This window comes from Equus przewalskii, chromosome 18, assembly GCF_037783145.1.
Source record: "Equus przewalskii isolate Varuska chromosome 18, EquPr2, whole genome shotgun sequence".
In the NCBI taxonomy this organism is placed as follows: Eukaryota; Metazoa; Chordata; class Mammalia; order Perissodactyla; family Equidae; genus Equus; species Equus przewalskii.
The window spans coordinates 45,322,387-45,349,153 of record NC_091848.1 but is presented as its reverse complement, the minus strand read 5'-3'; the positions used below and the strand labels follow the sequence as shown (position 1 = coordinate 45,349,153).

At 38.8% G+C, this 26,767-nt stretch overlaps 1 protein-coding gene across 50 annotated transcripts in view; it reads right to left on the bottom strand.

The window, feature by feature from the left end:
- The window catches only part of ZBTB20 (zinc finger and BTB domain containing 20), a 746,442-nt gene that overhangs the window by 104,582 nt on the left and 615,093 nt on the right, over positions 1-26,767 (bottom strand). Inside the window, exon 1 of one of the 50 annotated variants that reach the window (XM_008523398.2) lies at positions 9,615-10,173. The exons of 48 other annotated variants lie outside the window; for them this stretch is intronic. The gene's annotated coding sequence lies outside the window, so the exon portion shown is untranslated. Of the gene's footprint in view, positions 1-9,614; positions 10,174-26,767 lie in introns of those variants that run through there. One more of the 50 variants, XM_070581925.1, reaches the window with a different exon arrangement.

Sequence of the window (26,767 nt, the reverse complement as noted above, 5' to 3'; positions counted from 1 at the left end):
TTCCAACATTCCTTTCTGGAGAGTTTGCTAACCCATGCAACCCATATAGAGATATCTAAGGCTCCTCTAAGCTCTAAGATGCAATGATTATGATTCTATGATGCTGACATTTGCTTTGTCGACACTTAAAGCAGAGCTTTTCAACTTCAAACAATAGCATAACAAGTTGTTGCAACAATTACACTTATATGAATCTTTAAGCGGATGTGCATAACAGCACTTTACTACTATTATGACACTGGACAGCCAAAGCTTATGAGGTTGTTAAAATTCTCTGAAAAGTGAATTCTACAGTTGGTTATATCCTACAGGGAAAAAAATACTGTATTGCCTTTCTGTCTACTTTTAAAATTGATCGATTCTTCCTTTTGGTATCTGTTAATTTTGCAGCCAGCCACAAGCTTTAAACATCTCCAATAACTTTAATAATTAGCCCCCACACTGTCACGGCTGCTGTGTCTCACCCTTCTGACCTTGCCCACTGAGTTCACTCCTACTGATGTAATCACACATGCTCCTTTGTAGTCACATTCGTCACAGTGCTCATTAGAATTATCATCATTCCTATTGTACCTTAGGTCAATGAAATTAAATGTGCTCATGCAATTGTTGTCATTTTAATTTTTTCGGCTAGGATTTCTTCCTCCAGAAGGACAATTTTATTTTATCTGATCAATAAATAACTAGCCAGTCAAATGACTCTGGAAAAATTGGTAGAAAATCATTGATTGGGGCAAAATCTTAAGTCTAGAGAGGTTTTTGTAAACGTGGGCAGTGGCATTTCACTGACCTCGAATCCACAGGTTCAAAGTTTATTAGCGTAGCTTTGGTCTTTCAATCTATTACAGCAACAAGTATCAAATATGCATGATTTATACTTATGTGTGTGTTGAACTTAGTAAATTAGTTAAAAGTCAAGTTCTTTTTAAAGAAATATTCAGTCTGTTCCACACTGACTAATTCACTGACCTTAGGCTATAGCCTAAAATCTTCTTTTTGTTGTAGCCTAAACGTTTTTTGTTTAATAGAGTATACAGACTGTGAAGTGGCAATGTAGTTCATTGTGACAATCTATATATTCCTTAACTTTTGCTCTTTCTATGGTCAGAGTACGTACAAATAAATAAATCCATGATAGTTTAAGTCTAGGAATTTTTGTTTGGCTAAACTCTGAAAACATAGCTTAAATAGAATTGAAAGCTTGGCATTTCATCATTGCTTTATATTATACGGCTTACAATGCCACCTTATAAAAGGTATATTCGTTTATTTTCATGTTCAATCAAAAGTGTAGGGTTTCAGGTCTGGGAATGGATTACAGATCGTTCTCTCCTGGTTATTTTTGGCTTTAAGTATATTGATCATTTTATCATTTTCTTGTTTTAAACTGCTTTATACACAGCACAAATGTTATTCTCATCATGCCAGAAATGGGTTTGGAATTGATTTTGAGTTTCCATCAATTTTACTCTTTGCTCTCTGCGAGAAGTTTTTCACTCGCTTAAATTCAAAAGGATAGTTTTGTTCAAAAGATGTCAGAGTACAGCATTTAGAGATCTTTAGCTGGACAAGAAAACTCACATTTCCTACTTTCTGAAAGAATAGAAATCATTGAATTTATTACTATGGACTTTATTAAAATTAGTGAAGAATCATTCATACGAATGCAATTTCAAGGGCTGCCTCCCTCTTTCTCTTCATGTAAGTGTTCGACAAAAGCATGTATCTTCTGAGAAGCTGGCCTGATTGGTCCAGGTTGGCACTGTTTCAGTGTTTGGCCTACGGCGGCTGCTTAGGAATAATTTTATCTCATCCTTTCTATTTTCCTGGACTGTATCGGACTCAGACACGTGGGATGCAAAGTAAATCCAAGTCCCTTAAAAATACTATGTCTTTTGGTACTAAAGCCAAGCCCAGTTCTACTTTGGCCAAATGAGCTTATCAAGATTTAACAAGAGATATTCAGTAATATCTCCAATTTATGAGAAGGCATTCTACTAAGAAAGATAATTTATTACATACAGTATACATATATTTTCTCTCCTGGTACGGGGAGGGATGTGATCAAACTTATTCTGCTGGTACTGAGAATAATCTAACTCTGACATGAATCTTACGGCGATTACTCATTTCAATTAATTTAAAAAGAAATAAACAAGTAGCTCTTTCCATATTAAAACAGATCCTGGAGATCTATTGCAGAAAATATTTTCGTTTCCACAAAGGCACCTTACTAACACAGCTGCTCTGCCCTCCTCTGTGCCGTCACAATTCAGAATTTGTAACATTTCAGCCAGGTTCTCTAGACTAATTGGATGAAACAATTGCATTACAGCATTAAGATTCCTTTGCAGAATCAAATGAGAGAAGATGTGCACAGTTCAGATAGCCTGGAAGATTTGTAACAAATACAGCCCAATTCCTATATATTCCATGCACTTTTCTACATTTACAGTAATAATCACTTATATAGTAAGTGCTAGGATTTAACTTCATACTCTGGAATATCAACAAACATAGGGAGAAATTTAGATACGTAAACTTTGTTTCCCACCCCATCCTTACTTCTTCCCAGCACTACGCTTTGTGTTTCAGAACAAATGCTTCATCTCTTGAAAAGTGCCAGGAAATCTCTTCTCCAGCTATCTAGGCCCTTGATTTTACATGTGTAATATGACACACCTTGAAACAGAAAGCCCCACAAACTAGAGTGGGATGTTAATTTAAATACAGACTTAGGGGGAAGAGCTCCATCTACTGAATCAGTTAGATCATAGTTTGCACCCTATATTATCCCATTCACTACTTCCAACCTCTTAGAGGCTCTGGAGAGAACAGAAAAGTTACACACCAAAAAGCAGCTTTGAGTCTGATGCCGTTTTGAATATTTTCCAGATACCCTGAGCCCCTTCCCTCTGCCCTTCCCAATCTCCGAAGCTTTCCATGTTTCAACATCAAAGAAAAATGAGATGCTTTGCTATATAAACCATCCCTGGAAAGAGGTAGAAAGCCATTGGTTATTGAAGGCAAAACTCCAGAGAGCTAAAGAGAAAGCTCCAGAAAGAAAATCACTCTACCTGGCCGGCTGAGTAGCGCAGGTAGGAAGCCAAGAGAAAAGCAGTCTACTTACTCCTCCTGCCTGCATCATTGCTGGGGGACGTCTGCAGCCACCCAGGATCAGCTCCTCTGGGCTCTCCTCAGCTGCACAGTGTTGTTGTGGCATTGGGAATTTGCTGTGGCTTCGTAAGATTATGGGGATATGCTTCAGCAAGCCAAAAAAGTCACAAACAAAATTCGGGAGAGAAAAAAAAGTACAAAAACAGCTGATCTTACTGGAGAAGCTCTTGGCATTTTCCTACATATGCCACAATTTTCTTTGGTATTTCCTGGTTCTGTGATCAGAAATATTATCATATCATGTTTATTATTGTTGTTTGCAGGGTTGCTGGTGGCGAGGGGTGGTACAGTGAGGGCAAACCGACTGGGCAGCAGCCAGGTAAAGATTACTTCTCCCACTTGTTTGAAAGCTTTCCAGGAGATCACAAGGTTAAAAAGTTTCTTCCTCAGAATACTGAAGACATACAGAAATCGTATATGGGAAAAAATGGCCATAGTCTTTCTAGATTGGGAAAGTAAAAAACTTCTTAATACGGTAACAGATACAGAACCAAGCAAATCGTATCTGAATAAACCCGAACGTTAATATAGCTGCATAAAATTAAAGAGTGTGTAAAACTTATAAAAATACTTTTTAAATTATGATAAATTATTAGACTACAAGCAGATATTAATAAGTATATACATATACTACATAATCAGATGAAGGCAACAGTTAATTGGATTCTTAAATTACAGAAAAATAATAAAATATAATAAATTAATAAAAGTTTGCATTAATGCTAATCCTCTTTTATGCAAAAATAGAAGTAATATAAATGAAACTGGAGTTGTGTCTCTGTGTGGGTGTGTATGCGTGTATATATATATATGTATATCTGCACAAAGTATTATTGACTGACATTGAAAGGTGATATATTGCACAGAAATCAAAACTTTGAATTATTTTAAATTGGGCATTTAAAATATCAGCATAAACCTAGCAGGTTTTTTTCTTTTCTTTATACATTTAAGTTTCAGGTTCTGTTTCAAAAGATTAAAAAAAAACAAATTAGAAAAGCATTGCATATCAATATGTATTTTGTAAAAAAATTCATTTCATTTATTAGAATATTTAGTTCTCCAAAAACGACTAATTGGATTTTCTTCAAGCCCTTGCAAGACAAGTTCAGTTCTGAGTTAAGAATAACTAACAGAAATTTCACCTCAAAATGAAATTTGTTCGGATAGTTATAAAGACCTGAAAAACAAGATTATCTCCCCCATAACTATAACAAACAGCTAATGAATAAATATATTCTGGCAAGAATCGATAAGAATTGTAAAGCCTGAGAGGGTCATCGCAGACTGGAGAGAGAACCAAGTGAGGGAACGTCAAACGGAGTTAATGGAGATAAAGCATTCTGAAAAATGGAAAACCTTAACCATCACTGACAGCAAAGAATATACTTCAGCCGCGAGGACAACAACACAACAAAACCAAACACCCCAAAACAACTGGAAATATATCTCTCCAGAAGCAAAGTATGACTACTTATTAAGCAAGAGGAGAACCTAGCCCTTTGTCACTCCCTTTGAAAGCGTGGCTTGAAAAAAAAAGAAAAAGGTTGCACAAAGATACATGTGTTCCTCTTCTGGTATTATTGCAGGCCCACCTAGATGGAGCTTTCGATTCCAGATGAGCTCAGGCATGTTCAGACTAGCACATCTTTGCTCTGGAAGCACAGAGCTGCTATCATTTCACTGGCAAATTCTCGTATCCCCAAATTTATGCACAATAGACGCCCTTAAAAATTTGCAAATTTTCTACTTCAGTCAAATACCTCACTGAGTTAAATTTTTTCTTAATTTACTCTGCCAGTATTAAGCTGAAAAGTTAAGGCAGGCAACTCCTACAAGAAAGGAAAGTTGAATATACTTACCCTAAGTACAATGTGTAAGCCTTAACGGGGAAATCTACTCTTGCTCTATGATTTCTAGAAGGGAGTCCAGGTCTAAACTCAGCTCTCGCCCTTTTCCCTTCTGCAAAATTGAGTAGACTCACTGAAGGTGGCTCTGAGAGAGATCATACAAATCAACAGCCTTACCTGTGGCCATTCAGAAGACTGCACCTTGGTGTGTGTTTAAAACTATGAATAAAGTCAGATACAGCGCATGCTCAGCAGGCAATTTAAAAATATTTATAACATTGTTGTTTCAAAAACAAATTTCCTCAAACAAAGCAAAACTCACATTTCTTATCCATGCCAAGTTTAACGTTCTGAGACAAAGCTGTTTTGGAGTTTTCCGCTGGGGGAAAAAAAGGCTTCTAAAATTTTTTGTTGAACGAAAAATAGTTTTCCCTTCCCTTTTGGGGACTCTTAAAGGGGTGGAATAAATTTTCCTCCAAGTTTCAACAAAATTCACCTCTGCTAAGATAAGGCATTAGAAATTTAAGCTCTGTAAAAAATAATTTTGGAGAAAGTAACAAGGAACTAAGAACGATGGGTTTACAGAATGCGATGGTCATCTGAACCTTCAAAGCAGTCTTGTTTATTACGATATAAAAAAAAATCCTGATACAAACAGGATATATTATGTTATGTACAGATACATGACGCAGCGATAAGAATAATGTAGAGACAACTATTTGCATACCTAGAGAAGTTATGTTTTCCTTTTGCTAACTAAAATCTGAACTCTTCAAAACTGAAAAAGAAATACATCCAAAATTTAGGAGAAACCCAGTAATAATGTCAGTTTAATTCCTCTGGCTTACACAGCAAGCACGGAGAAGAAGGCAATCACTTGTCAGTCAGTTAAATTTCGAGTTACACAAAATGAAAATTTGATTAAATACAGTTTTTAAAGTACTAATTGCAGCAGGAATGCCTGTGTTACCCCTGGCTGGGAATTTCTCTTTCTCCTCCTTGAGTATCCCTAAGCGTTCCATTTTACCATCTATCACCAAACCCTGCACAGCCCACAGATCTCACAGATCTTATTTAAATCTCTCACTTAATTCTTAAGTCTCTGAATGACTTTCAGCCTCTGCTCTACTTTCCAGGGGTGCTCAGCTGGCCTCACAAAAGCTCCACAGACACATCGTTCAGTGTCTCTGATGCTTTCAAGCTCAGCAGAGGGTGCCAAAAAAAAAAAAAAAAAAAAAAATCAACGATTAAAAAAAAAGTTTATTAAAGTGAAACCAGGAGTGCAGATCTGAAGAAGTTGCTTCTACTTTTATTTCCCTCTCAACTCGGCACAGGTGTTTCCTAACTTCTCCTCCTGTGCATGCTGATGAGGGGAGGGTTAAATTAAGGTGAGGGAGTGGGCCAAGGACCGACCAGCGAGCATTTAGGATCTCCAGCCTCATGCGTTAATAGATGTGTTTAAAAATGGACCCCCCAAAAAGCCTAGAATGAGGTTTCTTTTTGGCAAATGATTAAACCAGTATACTGAAATAATTAAAGCTTTGTCCTTAAATAAAGCATCAGATCAACAGAACAAAAACAAAGATAAAAATTGCACACACATATGCAGGCGCGCACACACACACACTCTCTCACACACACAGATACACAAAACTAGCGGGTGAGGGGAGAAGGAAATTAAATAAAAGAAAACAAACAGAGTCCTAACAGGCCATTCTCCGAAAAGGAATCTAAATAAAAAGTCATATGATATCTGATAGTGCAGGACACGTCGCCAAGAACTGGAGCGGATTGCCTACAGGAAGAAAGGGCCAGTGTATTCCAGCTCAAAGAGCTTTTCTTTCCTCCTCCTCTATTTTTTTTCCCTTTTCTCCTCGACTGTGAATGTGTTACTCTCAGGTCAGATCCACGAAGAATCCCAGAATGACAGCGATCACCTTTCACTGGACTCTTGGTGGCACAGCTAGCTGATGGGAGCTGCCGGAGTTGGGTTCAAGAGGGGCTCGTGCAGTTTCCAGTAACAGCCTCTTACTGCCACCCCCAGCCCCTTTCACAGACCCCCTTGGTCACATCAAAAATAGACCCCCCAAAAAGGAAACGCGAAAAACAAAACAAAAAACAAAAATGCAAGCACGACAGCCCACAGCAACAAAAGAGTTCAGGGGAAGAAAATCAGAAACAAGCCAAAAGGGGGAAAAAAAAAGCTCTTGCCTTCAATATAAAACTTTTTAAAGACCGAGTTTCTTTTCTCTTATTTTGATGACTTTCCTTTTAAAGATCTTTTCTCCTTACGCACTATTAAAAGCATTAAAAATCTCTACGAAAATATAGAAAAGTCTGGAGGCAATACAAGAATTTTGCTGAAGGAAACACATAACGGTAAGAAGTGAGCTACCCCAGGAAATTTTGGATTTGCCAAAAGTTCCCCTAATTCTAATGTCTTTCAGCGAGTTCAAGTGCAAACACTGGCCACCTAGCTCTTGTTTTTTCTCTGAGGGTCATTACTGAGGCAACACACACACAGTAAGGTTTCCCGAAAAGACTCCTTGTTATCAAGTTACTTCAAACATAAGGCGCTCACACCTCCCAGCCAGAAGGGTTTACTGACTAGACATCACACTCTGCCCTGTGTGCATTACACCCTTAAGAAGCAGTTATATAAATGCATTCTAAAAATATGGGAAAATGTATATATCTATATTTCCCCTACAGTTTTTCTCCCCAGGGACAGGAATAGTTTATATTTTCAGTGAATGGGGGAAAGAAAAGAAAAGAAAAGAAAAGAGTTTCTGAATCTTGAAACAACTGTTGTAGCTGGTTTCCACTTAATAAAATAGTTATCTGTAGTTAAGGGCTGTGCATAATATATATTTAAGGATTTTTCTGGTGCTTGTGAATTTTTCCCCTTGTTCAGTTTTGTGTATGTACCTTAAAAAGATTTCCAAACGACAATCAAAATATAATATAAACGCATGAGGAGGAGAACTTTTAGAAAGAAAACATTTTCTTGGGTTGATAATTCAAGGATACTAGTATAAAGATACAAACGTACAGCATATATAAAAGATGGGATTGTTTACTACCTTTTGCACACACAGTTCACATGCTGATTTCTTTTTTCTTTTGTTAGAGCATTAATTTGAAAATGATAAGCATTCTGGAATGTTTGCTACAAACACAAATTCATGGTAAAAATATACATGCATAAGCAAAAAATCAAATGGAGAAGACAAAGGTACATGGCAATCAGAATCGTTGAAAAATCTCTGTCTAGACTGCATTTCGCTTGAACCAGTGTGTCACGGATGGGGCAAGTCAGCTCTCTGGGGGTTTTGTCATTTATGTAATTAGATAGAAACAAAAATAAAATACAAATATCTGCTCCCTTAGTACCTTTCTTAAAACTGACAAGTGACACAAGTGGTACCTTTTACACAGATGGATGCAAAAACTTGCGAGACCGAATGAACTAATGTACCCCACTGGTATTTTGGGAACCCAAATTCCATAATTAACTTTTTACCCAAGTGGCAAAAGTAGAGGATGTTCTCGCCACTAAACTGATTATTTGGTGGGTCTTGTTCTCCCCTCCACAGAATTTTGGGGACCCAGAAAAGGTAAAGAGATGATAAGAGAAGATGCATCCTGAGCAACTTTTATTGTGAGTAGGAAAAAACAGCATAGAGTGAGCATAAGAACAGTTGGATTTAGGAAGATTAAAAGAGGAGAAAAGAGCAACATATCCAACTTAATTAGTCTTTTTCCCTTTTATTTTTTTAGGTCTATATGGGGGTGATGGGGAGGAAACATAACTGGATTTCTTTTGAATGTCTTTGTGTCTTTATAGAGTGAATGTTCTGTTCCTGTCTCTTTCTTTTTAGGCGAAAAACTAATAAAAATAGAAAAACATATATCAGACATTAAGCTCACTCCCCCCCCCCCCCCCTTCCCTTTGTAAAGAACTCTTTGTTCTCTAGTGAAAATGCTGAAAAATCCCCGGGCAGCTACTCCCTGAAACAAGTGCAAAACACTTAGAGGCTTTTGGGCTGGCTGGGAGCCAGGAACCCTCCCGCTGTCTGGTTAGAAGAGGAAAAAAAGAAGAGAGAGGGAGAGGGAGAGAGGGGAAGAGAGATGGGGGGGCAGAGAGAGAGAGAGAGAGGAAGAGAGAGAGAAGGGAAGAGAGAGAGAGAGAGAGAGAGAGAGAGGAATTGGAGCTTCCTTTAATAGACATAGGAAGCAGCGTTTTTTTTTTCTTTTTCTTTTTTTTCAAAACTGGCGGTCAAGCGTTAAGTAACTCCCGTCTAAATCCACCTGCTAGAAATGAACTTGGGTAACCCCCCAGGGGTGCACAAAGACAGGAAAGACAGTAACATACTCCATACTCTTTCCCACCCCCCGTTGTACTGCTTCCATTCTTTCTGCTCCCATACACAAATGCCCACAGATCTCACGCCGCCCCCCTTACCCCCAACAACAAACACAGCGAAATACATGCTCCCTCAGTCTCCTTAAAAAAAAAAAAAAAAAAAAAAAGGCTTTTCCATCTCGGTTGCGACACAGTGATAAGGGGTAGCGAACATCTCATACCTGGTGTGAATGCTAATCAGTCAGGAGTTCTCCTTTTCCCAAGACAGGGAACTGTTTCCTTCCAAATTTATTAGAACCTCCTCCACTGCCTCTTTGAAAAACCTTCTTTGTCACCCTCTCCCAAGTCCCGATACTTCTTTAAAAAAAAAATGGCTTCGGAGCTCCTTCTATTCTTGATATTGATTCTCTCTCTCCCCCCACCCCTCCTCCTCTCTCCTGTCTGTGTCTCTTCTGAGTGGTCTATTGATAAGTCCCTGGAGGCACTGGGTCAGCCTGCCCGTAGGAAACCAGACACAATGCACAAATCTCCGAGTGCCATTCTGCCATCAGCAAGCAGACCACGTTTAGGAGAGAGAGAGAGGAAAAAAAAAACAGTAGAGCAAGAGACAGAGAGAGAGAGAGAGAGACCAACCGAGGGAGGGAGAGAGAGACCGAGAGAGGAAGAGAGAGGGGGGAGAGAGAGAGAGGAGAGAGAGAGAGAGAGAGAGAGAGAGAGAGAGAGAGAGAGAGAGAGACAGACACACGGAAGGAGAGAGAGAGTGTGAGAAAAAGACTGATTGGAACAGGAGGGAGGGAGAGAGAGAAAGGGAGAGGGAGAGAGAGCGCGAGAGGGAGAGCGACACTGCCAGTCAGGTTAATCATCCCTACTTTAATTAGCTGTTCGGCTTAGACATAAAACAATTGAATTTGAATGATCTGTCAGCAGGCTCGGCTGAACCAAAGGGGAAAAGCGAATATTACAAAAAGACTGTTGGTGTGTTCTGATAAGCAATACTGCTCGTACTGACAAATCCTCAAAGGGGGAACTATTAAAACTTACAACTAAACAAAAAGTGCAAATACAAATGGCACTAGATAGAGGTCTTTTAAAAAAATGGAGTTTTCCCCCCTAGTTTTATGAACGGTAGATATTTATGTGCAGGTGCCAACATATTAGGGTCTGCGTGTAATGTGTGAAAGTTTATTAACGATGCTCTAGGAGCGTAGCAGACAGATGCTGCAGAGAACAAGACAGGTACGGTCGGATGCTGAGTCTAGATCTTGGAGGGAGATGGATGCTGGAGGAAGAGGCACCGTGGCAAGAGATCAGCACAGACAAAGTCAGTGGGCAGACAGGCAGACAGATCTGAGGCACGGCACGATCTCGGCTAAAAAGGCAAAAGTTCTGATGCAATAATAGGTGCAAAACAATCCATCCATCCTCCTCTCCCGGGAGCGCTCCAAGGTACAGTTAAAATGGATTAATCTCTGTGACAAACAGAGCTGGCAAGGCAGACTATGGCAGACACTGAAGGCGATTTGCAGACCCAGAGAAAATACCAGAGCCGGGAAAAGCCACAGAGATCAATCTCTCCACGCCCTGATTTAGCAGATGAGGAAACTGAGGCCCAGAGCGCAGGCTAATAAATCACAAAGGCAACAGCAGCATCCACACTGGAATCCAGGGCTCCAGCGGCCCATCAAGCCAGTGCTCCTTCCATCATACCAGCTAACCTCCAGCTTTCTTTAAAGGTTCTGACCCAACAGGTATGGAAATCACCCTTGTCTCCAGAATAACAAGGTTCTCCATCTACACAGCTAGTGCACAAACCTCCAGTTTTTAAAAATGTCTAAATAGCTAAGTGGAAATATTTTTTGGTCCGTTTTGAATCCTAGGGATAGGGATTTAAGTCCTTCATTCACTCTCAGAGAAAAGCAAAAAAATATAACATCACAGAGGCCCTGTCTCAGCAACATATAGCTGGTGCCACATTCCAAGTAGAGAAGGCCGGTGGATGGACATAACGACCTCTCCTAGAATTTGCAATTCTCTCTGTGAGTATTGTCTGCTATATATCACCATGAAAAAAGATGTTTCTCCCATCCAATTCACTTTTAAAATATAGGCACACTGTGGGTGAAAGAGATCGAGTCTCTCAGTTTACAGCATCGTTTTAAATCACTAATGAGATTTTCTATCTGGAAGATTAGCTATGGGCAACTTTCTTATAGATTTCAACTGAAACAAGCCACTAAAATAAAAAGGGGAAACTGTATTATCTGCCCACATATTTGATGGTATCTTTTTTTGGACACATATGATCATATTCAGTAAGGATCTCCCTCTTGACAACAGATAATTGAAGGTAAATTTTTTAAAGGAAAAAAGAGGTGCTTATGAGGAGAACACTGCCATCAGATGCGACTGGAGAGATTAAGTCTCTCGTCCTAAAACAAGGATCATGGTGTACATAAAAGCAAAAACTCTCTCTCAGTCATGCTTCAGCAACGACGTTGCTACTTAGGGTGAAAGAAGAAAACTGAAAGAAATGTCAGGCACCTGGGAACCCACTCGATGGCAAGTCATCCGAGAGAAGTCATAGCCAGAGTAATTTAGTTTATTTGCACACCAACCTCTTTAACAATGGCTGCTGTGATGCGTCCAAAGCACAGCGTCCACAGTCAATCGGTTTGGGAGGGTGGGGATCAGTGATTTTGACACCGGGAGGTCCTCCTGCAGGTCTCAAGGCACCTGATAGGCCAGAGCCCAGAGCAGAGCAGTGAAGTGCTCCGTAAATGCTAGCTGGGCCAACTGAGTAAAAAGGGGAATGAGCTCAGGAGTCAAACAGACCTTTATAACATCGCATCAGTCACAGCCACTCTCAGAGTCTCAGTTTCCCTATCTGTAAAAGGGGATTGTATTGATTCCATAATGTTGGTTTGGGACATATACAAAATCCATGGCTGGTCGTTTCATGGTAATTATTGTTGAGGAAGTCACAAATAAACGAAACTGCACACTATAGATGTGCTAGGTGTTCTATTCAAAGCGTGCAGACATGAATACACAGAGCACAGCAAGGATCTAACAGAAGGACCTGTTTTGGAAAAGGTTGGCAGTAAAGACTATGGAGTTTAGAACCCCAGAGTTCTAGAATCTAAACCAAGGATCATAGGAGGTTTGTTTGATCTCTTTGTTCCCAGACTTTGGTATATTTCCTGGTTCATAATAATAATAACAATAATAGTAATAATAATAATAACAACCAGCATATTACGAAGCACTTGGTTTGTGCTAAGCACTCCGCCAAGTAGTTTACACTTTTTATTGTTCTTTAATGTCACAACAACCTATGGATTAGGTACTATCAATCCTTACTTCATCGAAAAGGAAATCGAGGCATAGAAGGGATGGGTCACTCACATAAGAACACACAGCTAATAAGTGTGGAGCTAGTGAAGAAATCCGGGCAATCTGACTTTAAAGTCTGCATCCTCAGCCATGGTGCTGTGCTGGCACACGGCAGGTATTTAGTAAATATGTGTTGAATAAATGAGCAAATGCATAAAACACGTGTTTTGATTTCATTAAAAAATAAGTGGAAATCCGTGTACAATCTCTTGAGAGTCTTGTGCTCAGATTACAGAATCTCACCTCTTCTGTAGCTCACTTCAGGGGACAGTCCTTCCCCAGAAGCCGAGGTGAGCCCTGCCCCTGCGTGGTGTTGAAAATGGACGAGGTAAAGAGCGCTGGCTATGACCGCCCAGGGTATCTAAATATCTGATGGCATTTTCCGCACTTTGAGGGTAGTGTTAGCACACGGGTTATTAATTGGCTTAATTCCAGTTCGGATAATTACATCGTGTCTCTTTAATTTTTCCCCGACTATGCCATTCTTCACTTCCTGTCACAAATGTGCTCTTTAAAAAAGCATATGAATACACACAAACATATAGTTATATTTAAGGTTTGCATAATCCTATAGGGTGTTCTTTTTTCTAAATGATTAGTGTAAGGTAGCCATGTAATAAATGAATGAATGGGCAAAAGAATAAAAGTCATTGCAAAATCAGGGTAACTAATTGAAGCTAAGATTTTCATTTGGCACTGAAATAAACAGATTTTAAACCATTTCCTTGGTGACAGGATTCCAATCACATTTTTTTCTTATGGGCAGATATTTCAAGGGCTGATGACCTGCTCATGATAAGCTGATTTCCTTATACTATACAGTTTCCAGCAAAAAAAACAGCAATGAAAGCTGATCTTTTAAAGTAGAAAGTGAAATTAGGTCCTGAATGGTGTAGTATACCAAACTCATGGGTTTTAGAAGAGTCATTAATCCAGTTATTAGACCCTGACTATTTGGCAGGTTTTTTTCTTTGCCAAACATATTACTAGAAAATCTTCAAATTATAAATGGAAAGGACAAGAGATCCCAATTTAATAAGCTTAGGAAAGTTTGATAGTCATAAACAGACACAACTCTTCTCCTTTTCCCAAAGAATTCTTGGCCTTTGAAATACTGACTGTGTCTACATGATACCAAAGAAAATCTCCCGGAGGCAAACATTTTAATCATGTGTACAAATAGTTAAATGCAGCCACAGCAGAGCTTGGTTTATGAGTCCTTTTCAGCGCACATTTGTACGAACAAGTCAGCCAGTATAGGGAGCATCGAAAGTAAGAGAATAAGGGGTTAATTTATTTACTATGCACGAGAGTTTCTAGACCTTTGCTTCCTCAGCTTTTAGTTCAAAATTCCATGCATACTCTGCACATAATAATAAATGCCGTAATTCAATGTATGCCATAATTTGATTTACTTTCAAGCACCTTTTCTGGTTCAGCTCTCAAAGCTTTCCTTCCTGTAAACCTCCTCCAAATTCTTCTTTGTGGCCCTCTGTAAATCATTATTTAAAATCGGTGTTTGTAGGATGACTCTAATGCTGTAGAGAGATTTGTATCAAACTAGCCTTATTTCCTTTTGAGAATCAGTGGTCAAGGTCCATGCCCTTATCTGAGAATAAGCCAAATTAAATAAAAAAATAAAACTCCAGCCCTTTCCCACCTCTTTGACCCCTGTTATAGTGACAGCAGTACTCAGTGACCGTCCTCTAGTTTGTCACTCTTGCCTTGAGACTGAGATGTTCGGGACAAGGTCTTCACATTCTACTTGGCATATTTCATGTACTGTCTGGTATCACACCTGCCCATGGTGGTAGATGATATCTCAGAAGGACTGGAGGCAGCAAGTCTTAACTCTCTTAGTTCTTCATATGCAATTGCAATTTATTCTCTCTATGCCTCAAGTTTCCAATATGTAAAAGGGGTATGCTTATTACCCTAAGACTAGTGATTTGATGCTTAGACTAAAGGAATATTATTGAGTAGGATATTTAAGAATTAGCTAGTGAAAAGCACTCATATTGTTGATTTTCATAGCCTCACTACCATTTTTACAGCGAGAAGTCCTTGGAAAACACATTCTAAATTCAAAATTCAAATGAATTTTAAATTCAAGAGAAAAGTCGACAAGATTTATACTGACTATTAGGAACAGTAAGCAAGCTCTTGGTTTTAAATTTAAATGTCATCTAGGAACAGCCTGATGGATTTTATAGAGGCATAGAATCTTAGACCCAGGAGGTATTTAGGAGACTCTCTGTTCTTTCAGTTTAGAGAGAAGAGCTGAGTGGCAGTGACACTTTATCTGACAAGCTTATGGCCACGCAGTTTGGTAGAAGCGAAACTATTACTGGAACCCAGTTCTTCTGTCTCCTGGTCCCACGCCCTCCTCAGCCTCATTTTACAAGATGGTTGCCACATTCTTGCCTTTCATAGTCCTAGCCACCTTCCTTTGGGACGTATTTTATTAAAGAGCCTCTAAAATTCAGGTGCTAAGAAAGGGGTACCATATTCCTAGTGTAGTCTGATAAATACACCACAAAAGGATTGTGGTAGGCTGAATAACAACCCCACAAAAGATATCCATGTCCTAATCCCCAGAACCTATGAACGCTACCTTCTATCGCAAAGGGGTCTTGTGGATGTGATTGAATCAAGGATATTGAGATGGAGAGATTATCCTGGATTATCTAGATAGGCTCTAAATGTAACCACAAGGGTTCTTAGAAAAGAAAAGCAGGAGGATCAGAGCTAGTAGTAGGAGACGTGATAACAGAAACAAGAGGCTGGAGTTATTCATGAAAGGGGTCATGAGCCAAGGAGCGCAGGTGGCCTCCAGAAGCTAGAAAAGGTAAGGAAATGTTTCTCCCCTACAGCCTTCAGAGGAACCAACCCTACCATCAGCTACCTTGATCTGGACATTATCTCACAATACAGCTGAAATATTTCTTAGCTTTTTTTTTTTTTTAAGGCTGATATATTACCTTGTTGGCTCAAACTGAGCTTGTGATACAAGAACTCCTTACCAGTCTTCAGAAAAATACTGAGTGGGATAGATCAAGAATGGTGTCGCCCTCTTGCCATTAAGAACTTCCTTAAGGTGACATGGAGAAATCTATCTAAAGATTGCTGGTTAATAGATCAGTTGCCTACAGACCCATCCAATCACATTTGCCCACGCCCAGTCTTATAGCAGCTCTTCAGCAGTTGATTGGCAATCACATCTCCAAGTTAATCTACAAAAGTAGGTTCTAGTTAGAAGCAAACTGAAGGGTTTGCTCTCCAATTCTTGAATGCCGGGAAATCTAAACTTATTCTAAACAGTGAGGTGCTCTCTTGCTAGCCTCTCACCCCACATTTGTTCTGTTCTTTCCCAATGGAGGTCAGAAATGGAGAAAAGAAGCAGCATAAGGCAGCATCATGCAAGATAAATTTTCTTCTTAGAAGACTATCTTGCCTTAAGGTATCACTGCCATTCAGTTCCTGCATAATCTGTAGGACAGTGCTCCATAAAGGGTGGTCCTTGGAAGCATCAGCATTGTCTAGAAACTTGTCAGAAAAATAAATTCTTGGGCCTTACTTCAGACCTACTGAATCAGACTCTCAGAGGTAGCTATCTGAGTGCCTATGTTTTAAAAGTCCTTTAGGTAATTCTAAAGCCTGGCTGAGAACTACCATCGTGAGGCAAATCTGTGAGGCTCGGCAAGGCGAGATTTTGAAAGACATGTTAGACTATGAGTGAGATCACCTGCTCACCTGGGTGTAATTGTGGCTCTGTCACTAGAACCTGAGATCATGTTCTTAGTCTGTTTATCTCCTCATCTACAAAATGGGGATAATGATGATGATGATGACAATAATAATGATAATAATAATAATAATTGCCCTGTCTGTGCAAAAGGCTAATGTGGGACTTAATAAGATCATGAATATGAAAACACTTTATAACTGCAGGATTATTATTATGGAAGAAACATTAATTTGGATTGCAAACATCCTGGGACCAAGGTGTTGGGGATATCGCCTTGATATTACTGTAATATTACTCACATTAACTGAGGCTCTGAAGTAATACTAGTAAAAACGTTCAAGAAGCTCAAGACGTCAGGTCTAATTCTCCAAGCCAAAATGAAGGCTGGAAGTCTGTAGGCTTTTAAAGGATGTGAATTGAATGGAGGACCCACTGACATTAGTTTCCAGAATCAAGTGCTGAATTTCTTGGTTTGAAACTCTACCTTTCTATTCATCAGGCAGCAAAATTTAGTGACAGCTGTGAATTCTATATTGCCAATGAAAGCCTGTGGCTTGTGGAATTCAGAACCACACTTCTTTATCAATTCCCAGTGACACTCAGTTTCAGTAAAGTGGCCCATGATCCCCATCATTTCCATACCATATTCTTAAATAAGTAAGAAGCTCCTGGAAGCCAGCTCAAAGACAACTGACTATATTCACAGATTTTGCAACGGAAAAGATATAAATCCTAGTAGGTGGGAATGATTGTCCAGATCAAGACTGAGAATTTTTTAGATATTCAAGTCCAAGCTCTTTAGGGGACTGGAAAAAAAAACAAAACTCTGACACAACCAGATTAGACACAACCACGATTTTCATGGACAATCATCAGGATTTTATCCAATCTCTGAGTGATGAAAATTCATGGTATTTACCAAGGGCTCTATGTAAGTGGGAAAAAACACCTTATAAATGATAGCTAACTTTACTTTTTCCTTCTTGCATGAAATCATAGCAGGTATGCCTTTTGGCCTGAGGGTTCTTTCCATCTGAAGGTTAAAGTCACCAGGTTGCATTTTGGCAACTCCTCTGTGCCTTGCAGGACAGTTGTGGTGTGGCAGAGACTCTGCGTTACTGCTTCCACTGAGCCAGTCACAATGCGTGCATCAGGAGAAGCAGCTGCACATTTTAAGAGCTCTGTGTTCTTAAGCACATCATCTGTCCTTTTCAACTTCATAGGTTTTTCATTTGTAAAATGTGGATAATATGTGCCTTACCAATCTCACACCTTGTTGAAATCACAAGTTGAGGATCAAAAGGAACGATGGACCCAAAATGCTTTGCAAACTAAAGATCCCATTTGCTTGGTATTATTGATGCAATTATCATTCACACTTGAGCGGAAGAGTAAAGGTGTGTATAGAAATACTGGGTCGGGTAGCCCGCATACTATTAGACATTTAAGTTGTACATGTCTCTATGGTTTTCCCCTGAACCTACATTAATCTCTTTGTCAGGTTATAACTAAGGTGGTAACTAAGGACGTTATTTCCTTTAAGTCCTTATATGACCTCTGCGTTGATTATGATTAGTTATACATTAAGTAGACACTGCTGCAGAATTTATTATGGTTATGTTCTAGCCAACTCTTCTTTGAACATACTACCTAAGTAAGAACAAATCCAGTATTATAAAATTGAAGAAAGCATGGCATCTAAAACTGGTATTGACGAGTGGAAATATCTTCAAAGGCCATTCCTCAGTTGCTTAACATCAAACATCTACTTAGCAAAGTGTTATTTAAATCTTTAATTGGTATATACAATTCCACCTTTTTTGTTGTGTGTCCTTAACTAGACTATATGCTCCCTGAGGATCAAACCTGACTTATCCTTCTCTGAATTTCCCATTGCCTCCACTACAGTGGTTTACACACAGTACTTGCTTCCAAAATATCTGCCGTTTAATTGGATTCATCTCTTATTGGCTTTTCTTGGGGGCACTTAAGGCACATAAAGTGCCAATAGATAAATGCATCATTATCACTGAGGTGAAAGTTGCGATTCTTAATTTTTTTTTTAAATTATGCATTGGGCCACTTATTTTTCCCATGTGACACTTAACCTGACTAATTATAGAAGTGGATAGAAAAACATGACTCTCCTTTAAAAAGCTCACTTTATGTGCAACACTTTTAGGAATTCAGCTAATATGTCAAGCAGAGTCATTCTGCACAACGATGGTGATGGTGAGGCTTTGACGGAAAATATTTTAAATTAAAGCAAGCTACCCATAAAATTACATAAACATAAATAGGCACTCTTCCACAATCACACATTTGCACATCCTTAAACTTAAATTAATGCAAAGAAAAGACATATTCTTTTGTTCTAGTGGAATACAAATGATGAAGACTAATGAATGAATAAATAAAGCACTGGGTAACCAAATCAATGTCTGCTCAATTCTGGTCAAGGAGGTGAAGTGAGGTTTCCCTTTGAGTCAGAGGATGTAGTGGATGAAAAGGACGCGAATAGCTGGGGGGATTTCCTGAGGCCATGGCAGACCAGCTCACACACTGTTAAGAGGCTCATTTTCATGAGACTTTTGGTTGCATTTGTAACACTTGCTCCGGGTCCCCTAGAGCATTAAGTGCCACATCACAGCGCTCCCAGAACAGGACTAAATGTGAGAAGGTACATTACAAGGTTCTTTTTCTTTCAGACCCAAATATCCAGGAGTTTGTAGGTATTTTCAAGACCATCTTTTCTCCTTTGTTTTCCTTTCTCCCTGCAACCCCCACATGCTCCTTTTAAATAGGACCACGGAAAGGACTTTTTGTTTTCAATAAAAATCTAAATTCTTGTACTTCTAAAAAATGACCAACTGTAAAACGTGTGGATCAGTACAGTTAATTATTCCCATAGGTAGAACATATTTTATTAAAAAAAAAAACACAAAACCTGGCCTGACTGGTAAGCTTGTTCTAGATTAAGGATTTAGTCACAGTTTGGTAAGTATTTGTTCTCTATTAGGCTTGGTGCATATTAATTGGTACATATTTTAACATTTCACTGCTGCATTAAATTATTAATAATTTGTAATGATTAACTGGTACTGCTATGGTTTTTCTGAAACAATGCCACCCATTTCTTCTAAGTTTGGTTCAAAACAAAAAGTCTGGAATCTAATTTGTCAAAGAAAACAAATGTGAAGTTCAGAAAAAGGATAGGAATCACCACAAGGATGAGAGCCAATCTTGAAACGATTAGGGAGAACAAAAGCCCACTTAATCCTCAAAGCAAACGTAAAAGATAGGCACTGATTTTGCAGATGAAGAAGCTGAGGCTCAGAGAGGTTAAAGAACTTCCCCAAGGTGCACAGCTAAGAGGTGGAAGAGCTGTGTGTCAAACCCTGCCTGTCTTGCAAAGCCTGATCTCTTTTCTTTCACATGTTCCATCCCCAAACATTTAAAGTCTCTGGCTAATGAAGGATTTCTTTGAGATCTGCCATCAGGTTCATGGAGTGAAATAACAATTACAACAATTATAATAATTGTTAAATATATGTGCATATGTAATATCTATTAAGCATATATATACCTAATATACATATGATTATATATACTATGTATATACTATATATATGAATACTTAACAATAACCAATACTTACTAGCACTTTCAGTATGCCAGACATTATTCTAAGTACTTTATTATTTATTATTTAGTATTATTTGCTTAGTTCTTGTAACATCTCTATAAGGTAGAAATTACTATTGTCGTTCAGTTTTACAGATGAGAAGAGTAAGACACACAACTAGGCATAGCCCAAGCTGCCTTCCATTACCCACCTCTCCTATGGGCCTCTTCTGTTTGTTACCCCCTTAAGAACATACCTGACCTCTGGCGCAATCTTTTAAGACTTTGCTGCCTCTTAGGTGACAATGAGGGGATCTGAGAAGGTAGGGGAGGCTCAACTATTAACCAGTTAATAGTTTACTCACTAGAGAACCAAAAGATACAACTTAGTGGAAAATCCCCATTTGTAGAAGAGAAAATCCCTAAAGCAAGATACTATGGCTTGGAAAGTAGGGGAGACTCTTTAGGTAGGTGGCCTTTCCAGATCGTTAACCCATGTATGACCATCAATACATAAACCCAATTTAATTCAATATACATTCAATGAGTACCTGCTATGAGCAAAGGACTCTGCTAGGACCTAAGCACTAGAAAATAACTACAAAGACAAGTAAGAAGCCATACACCTAGTATTTAGAATATGGGAGAAAATAAAACACCACATAACTAAAATACAGTGCAAAATAAGGTGACTACCAGAAAGGGTTGCTAACAAAATTCTGTAGGTTCAGTGGCTTGAGGAATATCATTTGACCATAGACACTGAAAAAAGTTACCTGAAGAAGGCAGTGTTTGAGATGGATTTTGGAATATGGGAAAATTCCAACAGTTGGAATTTGGAGAGAGAGGTTTTAGGCAAGAGGCACAGGATAAAAGCATGGGGATAGGAAAGCACAAAGCATACTTGGAATTTACTTGATTAGCTTCTAGAATACTCAGAGGATAGCAGTAAGAGTTTGAGATGCTGTGGGTGGCACATCCAGCTGGAAAAGTCCAGTGGGCAGCTGGACTCCCACGTCTGTAGTACCAGGTCTACAGGTCAGGACTAGACACCCAGGTCTTCAGGCAGGTGATGTGAATGTCTGGGTACAGCTGTATGGGTTCCATGAAACCACCCACAGACGCCAAGAATGCAGCGAGGGAAGAAAGAAAGGCAAATTTACGTTTTGTGGGTGGATGAAAGGAAAACGGATGAAGGAGCAAGAAGGATCATTCAGGTAACAGGAGAACCATGAACACAGATGCTATGGAGCACAAAGGTGAAGAATGCTCTAGAGAAGTGGAGAGAGGTGGTCAAAACAGTCCAATCAGAAACAGTGAAGCTAGCCCTGCCAGGAGGAGGAGGCACATGTAGGAGCTGGAGCCGTCATCACTGTACTCATCTTTGAAAGGATCACCTCTTGTGCCTTTCTACTCTTTCCCCATACTCATACATTCAACCACACACATAAACAAACATTTTTTTTTTCTAGGAAAAAACTTATAGCATTACTAACTCTGAAGCACTCAAACTGTATCTGGAAATTTTATGAGTAAAATCCAAATTTTATCGTGTGTTTTAATTAAAGGATAACTGACTTTTTTGATGCACAGGTCAACTGTTCCTTGGTAGGAGTGCAAATTTATTCCTATTTCATTCAACAAACACTTCTGGAGCCTTTCCTATCTGCCAGGCATTGTGCTAAGTGCCTGGATCAGAAGAATTTCTGTAAATACGTAGATGGCCTGTGAGCTTTGCTTCCTATGGTTGGCACAAAGCTGATGCCTTTGTGACAATGAATTTGAGTTCCAGCCCCTAAGAGTTTTTGTGTTCATATTATTAAGTGCATATTTATGTAATTTTTCTGTTCCAAGATGCTTTCAAAAAGTTTTGAATAATTTTTGGTATCAGCAAAAGGTGCTTTAGAAGAACCAACTCCAGGCCAACATAATAATTGGTTTTCTGGATTTGCCATGGTGGTAGTCTATTATGTGGGCAGGTAAGAATACTTATTCAACTGTTTAAAACAACTAAAGAAATCTTTATTCTTGATTGTATCCTGTAAAGAATAAAGCAAGAAGAAAAATCAGCTTTAGATAGGGAATTGAAAAATACCTTCAGGATACGTTCCAACTATTGAGTCGAAATGGAGTAAGAAAGCCATATGCAAGGGGACCTACGAAAGCTACCCTTGGGCTTATTTGTTAACTTATTTGTATATATCTTTGTATATGTATATATTTTTCTAATGCTGTCCTGAGACATCACTTTAACCTTTTTCCTATATGTACAATTATTTTTTCTCCTACAAAGTATGAATCTTACTGTGTATATTGTTCTGTAACCTGCCCTCTTTCAAGACACACACATTTTTAAGTCCTGCATAGTATTCCATTCAATGGATATATCAACATACATTTAAACAATCTCCTATTTTTTGACATTTTGATTGCCTTCCAATTTTTGTCATTTTCAATAATGCTTTGGTGAGCACCAGCGTGCATAGCCTTTGAAATGCTATTATTTATTGGAAAGAAATTTTTGGAAGCTTTAAAACTTAATACCACAAGCAAAGAAAGCAAGGAAACTTAATACATCAACCATAAACAAAGAAAGAAAAGTCAAATGCCTCTAGGAGCTAAGGCGGTAGAGTACATGAATGATGTGGATGGAGCATAAAATATGGGATGATAGGGACTTCGCCCAACTGGAGAGGACGTGGCTTCTCTGAAGGGAGCAGCCACTACTCTGTTCTAGATATTGGTGCCACGTAAGAATAGAGTCCTAATGTTGCAAGATCTCCAAATCTCCAAGAGAAGCTGGAAACATCTGTGTCTTTTAGTTAGATCTCTTGATCTTTGAAGGTTGGCTCAAACTTTCTAATTATTTTAAAATACTCTATGGACCAAAAAAAGAAATTCTACGGGCTAGCTAGATGCAGCTCACAGGCCACTGGTTCATAACCTTCAAATCAAAGAAAGGAAACATGGTGATGGAAATATATTTCTAGGTAGTAAGTTAAGCAAATAAAGTTTTGCTTCAAGTTTTTCCAGTAACAAAAGATGCGATGTGGAGAAACTGAACCTCAGTACGCAAATAAATCTTGGAAGATGGGTAAATACTGCCCCCCCCATTTAATCACCCACAAAAGTTTAACTAGAAGAAGCTTCTAAAATGTTTTGAACTTCTCCAAGAAACATGCTTTAATTATATAAAACTTTAACCCAGCGCTCTGTATGATGACATCTAGCGATAATTTCCCTTCATCTTCCGTCTGAACAAACATTTCCCATTAACATCCACCTGCACTACTTCCTTTTGTAAAGAGGAGGTGGTATTTGGCTATGCTCTGGTTCTGATTCATGAGAAATCAGCCCAAGCCCAACATTTCTGTTCTTAACAGATTTTGGTTTTTAAATCTGTGGAACACGATGTTTGCCTGGGCTGAGTTCTAGCATGCCAAGTTTTGGCTGGCCACAGACTTTGACATCTGAGTGAAAAATCTTTCAACAATGGCATTTAAACTGAAGAATCAACAGACCTTTAATTATAACACTGCTCGTAATCCCCCCCTCCTTTATCATGATGTTCAAATTGCCTCAAATCACTAACTGCACGGACAGCATGTTATTTCATTTGCCATTGGAAATATCATAATTTGGAAACTTGGTGGCTTGAGATTGTGTATTAATTTTTGAAAAATCAGTATTACTTTATTCCCCATAAATTAAAGAGGCATATGGAACGAAGGTCAAAATTACTGATTCATTAGAAATAAGAAACAAAAAACACTCAGCATACAATTTCTCAACTTATCTAAAATGTTCAAGATTTATTTAGATAAGAGTAATATTTCTATTTGGAAATACAGCATTAACTATATCGAAATGTAGAGTCTGTTTTTTGTGAGGTTTCACTAAGTGCCTCCGTATTTCTCCATAAAATATTTAGTGATCATTTTTTAATGGCACAGCCTCAGATTACCCTACGTTTCCCTTACATGATAACAAAAGACACTTCTATACTGCTCAAGTACATTGGGAATCCTTTGAAAATTTCGTTTTTAGAAATCAATGTTGAAAAGGTACTTCGTTTATAACCAACTTGTCTATCTGGAAAGACTTATTGGACAAATTTGGGTTAAAAAATGTAAATGTGGAAAATGTTTATTTCCATGTTCTAGAGTCACTAGATAGGTCTTATTTGTATTTAAATATAGAGCTTGGTTATATGCAAGGTGGGCATGAATTGAGTCCCTTTTCATCTTGAAGAGAAACCTGGCTCCAAATTTCCAGGAACTATATTTATTTAGACCAAACAATACGCCAGTCTTTTGTACATAATTTCTAATCTTCATAATACGTCTGCAAGATGGGTATCATTAATGTCAGTCAAATTATTTTATTTATCTGAGCCTCAGTTTCCTGATCAGTGACAGATTGATGATGGGGGCTTGGAGTCTTTTTGTCCATGGATTTTAGGCAGTGGAGTTTGGATGCAATCTCAGATCTGACTTCAAAGTCTCGGCTTTCTCTTTTGGGGGCAGAAAAAGACCTCCCTGAAATGTAGACAACTTCTCCCTGTGTAATCGACCTTGCTTTCTTAATACAATGGGTTATCAGAGAGGTCACATTCTTAATTATGTTTAGCACTACCTTGTGACTCTGGAATTCATCTTCATCCAGGGTCTAAAATTCACGTTCTAAGAATAGGTACAGAAGCCATAAGTCTCTGATTTCCTGGAACAGCCCTGGTTTCAAATCTTGCCTTTTATTGTCCCCACAAATGTGCTTGCACTTATAAAATTACCTCCTGTCTTTGTTCAGAAAACATGGTCTCTGTCATTATCTACTTTGTGTATAAACTGTAGCTAAAAAGGTCAGGTTGAGGAAAATAGTTCTGACCAGCATAGAATATTCAAGAAATAGATGCTTCAAGGTGGAACCAGTACAGGGAATCTGAATCAAAGTTATTGAGGGGATGGGGATAATAAATAATATTAATAAAGTAACTACATGCATTGAACTCTTAACAAAACGTTCCTGATCCTATTTACATACCACATTGAATCCTCACAATATGACCATTTTACAGATGAGGGAACAGAGGCTTAGAGATGATAAATCACTCGCCTACGTGCACATGCTGAGTAAATGACATCGACTCCAGGGCTTACGCTTCACTCACTTTACTAAACTGTCTCCAAAAGTAGGGGAACAAAATCTAAAGAGGTGAATTTCAGGAGCAGTTATAACATTAGAAATAGAAGACGGAGCCAAGACTCAGGATTTGGAGTGGGAACAGATTAGGGACTAAGGTGGTAGCTCTGGGATGGTGGAGGCCACAGGTGGCTGATACACAGGAGTGTTATGTAACATTGAAAGTATAGCAACATGCAGAGCTGAGAGAGAGAGAGGGAGAATATCTGGGGGGTGGCAGATAGATAAATTGGGCTGCTTGGCTGATTTCCTATGTTATTCTCTTTTACATATGCAAATAAAGCTTTGTGTGTTTGGGGACAGAGGGCAAAGAGGATGTGTCTGAGAGCTCTACTCAAAAACATCTCTCTTCACTTGTCACTAACTGGAGGGGAAAAAACTCAGATGTCTAACAAGCTTCTTTTTTAAAATACAAATTTATCCAAGAGGGTTAGACCTCATTCACACCGTGGGGTAAATTACTTGAATGAGGTTATCAGACCACCTAACTGAGTGTAATTAAAGTCAGTTTGACTGGGGAAAGAGAATGGATGAATGTGGAGCTGAAGAGCGGAAGAAAGGCGATGGGTGGAGACACAATAAGGATGAGAGGAGGATTTCCCTAGGGGAGTGGGAGGGTCAGAAAAAGAGAATTCTGTGAAAATACTGTCAAGGTCTATATAAATGTAAAGTACCAGCATCATCATCATTATTTCTACTTTGCACTTATGTCTAGAATTTTAGCAGTAGCCACTGCGCAATCAAAATCACAATTGGATGCTAATTTCTGATGTAAATACTAAGCAGAATGCCCTACTTAGAGGCAGCTCCTCGATAAATACTTGTTGAGCAAATGGGATGTCAAAATTAGCTTGGAAGTTAGAAACTTTCAGATTTTCCAAATTCCAACTTGTTCCTCCAGTCTAGGTTAATCCAGCCCAACCTGTCGAGTTCAGCAAACTGTTTCCTCAATGGGAGGAAGGGAGAAAAAATATGGAAAGTGGAGAAAGAATATGGAAAGTGAAGAAAGAACTGATACCTCAGTCCTCTCCTTCTTCCCACCTGTGTGGCCCAGTACAGCATGCTCTAGATTCTATGGGGCCTTCAGAAAGCATGTCCTATGAATGCTGAGGCAATGCTGTAACAATGGAGCTATGTAAAAGTTAAATTATGAAACATGTGGTGAAAAACAGACAGACAGGTATGTTAAAGACAAGCCCGTTAATGAGAATGCTCATCGGCCCCCACTGGAATCTCAGTTGACTCTTATTTTCCACTCTAGACCTGTGCTGGTTCTGTGCTATGGTGTGGACGTATATGTCCTCCAAAATTCACATGTTGGAACCCTAACACCCGATGTGATGGTGTTAGGAGGTGGGGCCTTTGGGAGATGATTAGGTCATGGGGGTGGAGCTTTCATGAATGGGATTG